This window comes from Petaurus breviceps, unplaced genomic scaffold, assembly GCF_028583685.1.
Source record: "Petaurus breviceps papuanus isolate PSGF00001 unplaced genomic scaffold, PetGlider_PUasm1.0 76, whole genome shotgun sequence".
Taxonomy (NCBI): Eukaryota; Metazoa; Chordata; class Mammalia; order Diprotodontia; family Petauridae; genus Petaurus; species Petaurus breviceps.
In genome coordinates, this window is record NW_027186473.1 from 6,138,443 (window position 1) to 6,145,274 (window position 6,832).

General features: G+C 35.9%; 1 protein-coding gene across 1 annotated transcript in view; it reads right to left on the reverse strand.

Annotated features, from left to right (window-relative positions):
• GABRG1 (gamma-aminobutyric acid type A receptor subunit gamma1) overlaps positions 1 to 6,832 on the reverse strand; it is a 99,023-nt gene that overhangs the window by 32,520 nt on the left and 59,671 nt on the right. The gene's annotated exons all lie outside the window — the stretch shown is intronic.

Sequence of the window (6,832 nt, forward strand, 5' to 3'; positions counted from 1 at the left end):
CTCTCTCTCTGTCTCTCTGTCTCTCTCTCTCTCTCTGTCTCTCTCTCTCTCTCTCTCTCTCTCTCTCTCTCTCTCTCTCTCTCTCTCTCTCTCTCTCTCTCTCTCTCTCTCTCTCTCTCTCTCTCTCTCTCTCTCTCTCTCTCTCTCTCTCTCTCTCTCTCTCTCTCTCTCTATCTCTCTCTCTCTCTCTCTCTCTCTCTCTCTCTCTCTCTCTCTCTCTCTCTCTCTCTCTCTCTCTCTCTCTCTCTCTCTCTCTCTCTCTCTCTCTCTCTCTCTCTCTCTCTCTCTCCTGAAATACCTTGTAACTTAAACTCTACACAAAACATCTCATGGTTCTCTCACCTTGGAGATAAAACCAGTGTGGGATGCCATTCAAGATATTGCATCATTTATGTACTCCACCATCTGACATATATGACATATATTTGGGTCTCTAACTTGTGCTGAAAGTCTTAGATGTATTATTTCTATTAGCAATTTTCTTTTATCCTGCAACACCTTGTATACTACATTCACTTGTGGCCTGCTTTTTTCTAGACTAAAGAGGAAGAGAAGAAAGAAACAAATTTTCCTTAAAAACTGACCATGTGCCTGGCACTGGGCTAGGTCCTTTACAGATATTATATCATTTGTTCTTCATGACTACTACAGGGAGTAGATGCTATTGTTATCCCCATTTTACATTTGAGGAAATTGAAGCTGACATGGTAACTTGCCCAGGTCATAAAATTAGAAGGTGTCTTTGATAAATATGAACTCGGGTCTTCCTGGATTCAGGGCCAACAATTTCTCCACTGGGTCACCTTGCTGCTTCTAGAAAAACAACTAAGTTTGTTTGTTCTACAATGCTTTGAATAGTGCTTCGCATATAGTCAGTGTACATTAAATGTATACTGACATAAATAACAACATCAACATAACACCTTCAAATATTTGCATAACAAAGCTTCTTTAGATTAAGATTATTTTCTATTCCTAATTATTCTTAAACTTATTTTACATTATGTAATTTAATGACTTTGTTTTACAAAATAGAATTGCTATTCCCTATTTTTCTTTTGTTAAATCACATAGGAAGAATTTCATGTCTTGAATTCTTTTTTTTTGAAACCCATGTAAAAATTGTGCCCAATTCAATTCAATAAATATTTCTCAAGGGCCTACTCTGTGCTAGGTACTAAAAGAAAAAAAAAGACAGTTTTTACCCTTGAGGGGCTTGTAGCCTTGAGACTTACTATTATATGGAGGTTCAGATAACCATACAAGATTAAAAGTACAAGTTAACTATAAGAACAATAAATATATAATGAAGTTATAGAGAAAACATTATGAATGATGTGGAGGAGAAGGGGGATCAGAAGACATTATGTCCTCCTTAGAGGACTAGAATAGGTTCCATGGAAGAAAATGGCATCTAAGCTAAGTTAGGAAAATGTCATCAAGCAAAAATAAGCAGTAAATAAAAGTCATTTATTACAGATATGGAGGTCAGTATGAGAAAAAGCAGGATAAATTTTGTGAAAACTGGTATTGTGGTGAGAGAATATTAAAGACTAGTAGACAGAAAGATAATGCAGTGCTTCACTGGACTGAAACTCTCTGTTCATGAAAATCAGAGCAGCAAAGAAATTTCTAATGTGCCTTGTTGACAGTTGCAAATTCAGCATCTCTGCTTCATGCACAAAGAGCTCTGGGGGGCAGCAGCACAAGAGCATGTCAAGCTATGTGTTAACAAAAAAGGCCTAGAGGTAGGGAGAGGTGTTAAAAAAAAAAAGAATGGATTTTCAATGTAGGGAATGGCATTGGCAAAATGTCATTATTTTCAGTAGTTTCTACCTTTCTTCTTGTTAGCTTCCCTGGCTGGAAAATGATAATAAGGCACTTTTTCCTTTTGGGTTTGGGTGGGAAATTGCTTTGACTTGGGCAGCATTTGTTGTTGTTCTTCATAATCAGAGGACAAATATGACTTCACTATGTTGGGGTCAATGTACGATGTGTTCAACTGTAATTGATCAGTTCAGTATGAGCTCAGAAGGCTCAGATTGGACACAAATAGTCCACATGAGCATTTGGAGGGTAGATGTCTCTAAATTTGTGCATCTCACATATCTTTTGAGTTATTGCAATTCTGCATAGCTCCTTCTTTGAAACAGGCATGCCACACTGGAAAGTCCTTTGCCAGGGTCTCTCTTGTCTCACAATCAACACCTAATTCCTTCAGAAATCCCTTTAGAGTATCCTTGTACTGCTTCTTCTGACCTCCATGTGAGTGCTTGCCTTGTGTGAATTCTCCATAAAATAGTGTTTTAGGCAAATGTACCTTACACAGTTGAACAAGATGGCCAGTACATCTGAGTAACATGCTCGGCAGTAGAGCTTGAATCCTTGTCAATTCAGTGCAAGGAAGACCTCAGTGTCAGGTGATCAGTATTAAAGAGGGCACAAATGAAATTAAATGCACTAGGGTATGAGGGAAGAAGGACTGAGATTATGTGCAGTTGAAAATATGCTTTAGGTTCAATGTTATTCTGAGCCTCCAAAGGAATAGATAAGCTGATCTAGGATGTTATATCTGTTTAAGTGGAAAACCAAACAAAATAGAACAGATAAAAGGAAAACAAAACAAACAAAATATAAAAACCAGGATGAAATCATGCCTTCTACCTCCTAGGAGGTCCAGGATCCAATCAGAGTGCCCAGCTACTGGGAGGATCTACTGCAGAGAATTGAACTTGTGTATTGGAAATGCATAACGGCTATACTGTCAACCTAGTTAGAGTGATTTCTACTATTCCAAAGAGAGTCTTATGATTAGCAGAGTCTAACAGTGGAAGAGCCCAGATCATGTTGCTGCAGGACCTGCATTCAGATCCTGTTTCTGATGTTCATCATCTGTGAGACCTCTGACAAATCATTTAACCTCCCTGTGATGCATTTTCCTCAAGCATTTGTGGTCCCTTCCGGTTCTATAGCTTCTCTGCTACATCTTTATAATTGAACTTAAGGATAAATGGATGCAAGAGGGAAAATGGGTGTGAGGAATGGTTATTAATAATCAAGAATTTGGAGGGAGCTCTCCCCTACTTCTAGAGTCCTTTAAAGGTTCAGTCTTTTTCTTCAGGACATCACTGATAATGAGATTGCATTAGCGCTCCTCAGTCTTGTTAAATGTTCCATTCTGGTAGAAGCTATTGATTTTTGCTCAGACTTGGGTGTGGTATGAGTTCTTTGAACTAATAGACTAAAGCAATGGGTGGTCATATATAGAGATATTTTCTTTATCTAAGAGATACTCAGACCTTCATTTTAATATAGCCCACCTCCTATCACATTAACAAATGAAATTTGATTGCTGTTTGATGGACCACCTACTGTTTTGAAGGACCTATAAACTGAGTCCTCCATCACAATTGCCTTTGGTCTAAGAGAAAGGGCTAAATGATCATCCTTTTATTAATAAACTTCTGGTCTTATTAATAACATGATCAAATTACCAGAAACTATGTTTCTTGAACATTTCAAAAATGTCACATGAGGGACCTGAAATAAAAAGGTTTAGCCATTGACCTGATCTGTGATGCCAACCTATAGACACTGATAAAAAAGCTGAAGGAAGTCAGAGAAAGACCACCAGATGCTTTAAGAGTAAGGGACAGGTATAGGGTGCTTTGTTTAGCCCTCTTTGCTGTTGGTTAAAATACCAACAAAAGAGTGGTCTAAGTAAGTTCTGGAGTGACAGTCACATGTACCATGTTCTGATCACCACAAAAGATTAGGTCCTGGTCAGAGCACCCTCTACTTAAAATACTGAATGGGTCAGGTCAATCTCAAAACTACCAAAGAACTTTGCACCTAAATTAGTCACTCCATTGAAATTATACTTCTGAACCAAAACATAATACAACACAACACAACACAACAATAAAACAAGTAAATGGGTATCTTGATGAATAAGTAATACTCTTACAAAAAAAACTACAACAAAACTATGCTTATGTGCTTTTTCTAGAGGAATGGAGATTGCAAACTGAGCCCACTGACTTGGCATTTATGATAGCATCTGAAAAACCATAATTAGTTGGTATCAAGATACCCATAAATATAGACTCAGATCACATTTGTTTCTCAACATTTAGAGGCATAACCATATTGTCCTTAATTAAGGAAACAATCCTTACAAAGCTGACATTTTTCATCATGCCTTTTCAATATGCATAGTACTGTGGAATGTTATCCATATAAATGTTAGCCATATAAATTTGCATTTCATGCAAATACATGAAAGCAAAGAGCAAAGACATTTCACATCATAATGATCCTACTTATTTACTAAATAAGTATCTACCCATAAGAAGTTTTCAATCAAAGGAAGTAGAACCCATGTGAACCACTAAGAACTAAGTATTTTACATCTCTGGATGTGACCTTTAAAATTTCTGAATTTGTCTTAATATAGTTAAATTACCACATTGGAGAATTTGTGTTTCAAAAGAAGCTTGTCCAGCTAGTTTTGAGCAATTCTGACATCATATTCAAAGTACAACCCTTGCTGGCTCAATTAGAATGCCTGCTGAAGCATGATAAAGCCCTATATCTGCAAAAGAAATATATATATATATATATATATAATAAAATTGGCAGCAGACTCCTACATTGCATGGTCTGATGTTTGTATTTATTTATATTATTAAAATCCTATGGGAAAAATATACCACTATCCATCTTCCTCATGCAGAAAATTAAGATGTTTTCAATCATAAAATACTTTCACTGAGTTATTAGACGGGTAACATGCATTCCTTTGGGGAGTGTTCATATCACATTTTTACATGACTAAGTTGACTTCTAAATCCACAACCACAGCTCTTGCTGCATTTCTTTTTCCTAACTGAAAAATTCCCAGGTTTGCTACACAATTTGCAGTATTACGATAGTTTGAAAATTATTTCCAATGCCAGACTTATTTATTCCTCATTGAAAAATGGCTTCATCTCCCAAAATTATTTAATTGTCAAAGAAAAGATACCAGTTTAAATTCACCATGAAGGAAATAGGAACACTGCATTGGAAGCAATTAGTCAATCTACAAAAACTTACAAGTTTAATACAGAACTAAGTGATTTTAAGCAGGAAGTATAAATAAAAGCATAAGGGGCCTTGAAAATGTATGCTTTCATGCAATACCTTTTACTAGAACACCAATCTTATTTGACACTTCTTTAAATTTTCATGTGGCCAAGTTTTAAATGTTTTATGCAGGGGAATGGTGTTATAGTATCACTGGCCAGGGAGTGAATTTATTTTTAATGCTATATGCAGGAACAAGGTCAGTCATTAGAAAAAAAAGAGTATAAAGTAGGCAAAATTTGTTTTCACTTTCCCATCCCCATTGCCCATATACTCACTTTCATGCCTCTAGGCACATATCTTTTTTCTCATTTAGTTGTCATCTAATCACAGAGAAACACAGAAGTCAAGACTTTCCAAGTTGAAAGGGATATCACAGTTCATCTACTCTAATATATAGTTGAAAAATATCCTATCCATAATATATCTAACCAAGTTGTCCAGTTTTCCCTAGTGATGAGGGAATCCATTTACTCCTGAGGTATATTGTTCTATTTTGACATTTCTCTCCTTATTACAAATCAAGTGCAAATTAGTCTCTTTAAAACTGGTGCTCAGTGCCCCTCATCTCCAACCTAGGATGACGTTAAGCAATATAATTGCTTTTTATAAGTTCTATTTCAAAAAGTTGTCCAGGTTGACCACTCCTAGTTCCTTCAACCTATCCTCATAACGCATGGTCTTTAAGACACTAAACCATGCTGGTTTTCTTCCCCTGAACACTCTTTAATCTTGTAAATTTTTCCCTAAAATATGAGTCCTCAAACTGGCCACAGTACTCCAGATAATGTCTGTCCAGGACAAAGTAAAGGGAGACCATTGGCTTCCTAACTTTAAACACTGTGCTGCCACTTAATTGTAACAACTTTTAGATTTGTCTTTTTGGCTACCCTATCACATTATTAAATCATAATGAACTTCCAGTCTATTAATACCCACAGAGCTTTTTAAAATTATTTTTAGATGCAAATATGGAGACATATGTTAAAAATTAATTGGAAACTAAATGATCTAATACTAAATAATGAGTGGCTCAAAAAACAAATCATAGAAACTATAATTCCATCAAAGAAAATGATAACTAAAAAAACCTGCAAAAAGAACAGCCTGGCTTATAGGAAACACTTAAAGTGCTTCATTATTCTATCTGGCTACCTGTCTGTCATCTATATGCCTATCTTTTGCCTATCATTCGATTTATAGATCCATCTTATTAGAAGCAGCTAGGTGACACTGTGGATAGAGCACTAGGGTTGGAGTCAGGAAAATCTGAGTTCAAATATGACCACAGAAGTTTACTAGCTGTTAGACCCTCCAGAAGTCCATAAATCTCTCAGTACTTCTAGCTTTCTCGACCACAAAATTGGGATAATGATAGTACCTACTTCCCAGAGTTGCTAAGAGGGTCAAATTAGATATTTGTACAGCATTTAACCCACAGTAGAAATGATAGAAATGCTAAATAATAATGATAATAATAAGAGAAACTAAGGCATTGTTTTCCTTCTCACTTCCTCCAAGATATCACCATTTTAAAAAACACTGGAGAGAAACAAAACATCCAAAACCAAGAGTGAATTATAGAAATATTATAGAAATCCCTTAAAGTGCTAAGTCCTTGAGATATAAAGAAAGGCAAAAAAAGAATTGCCCTCCAAGAACTTGTACAAACAAGATTATATGTGTAAGTGTATATATATATACA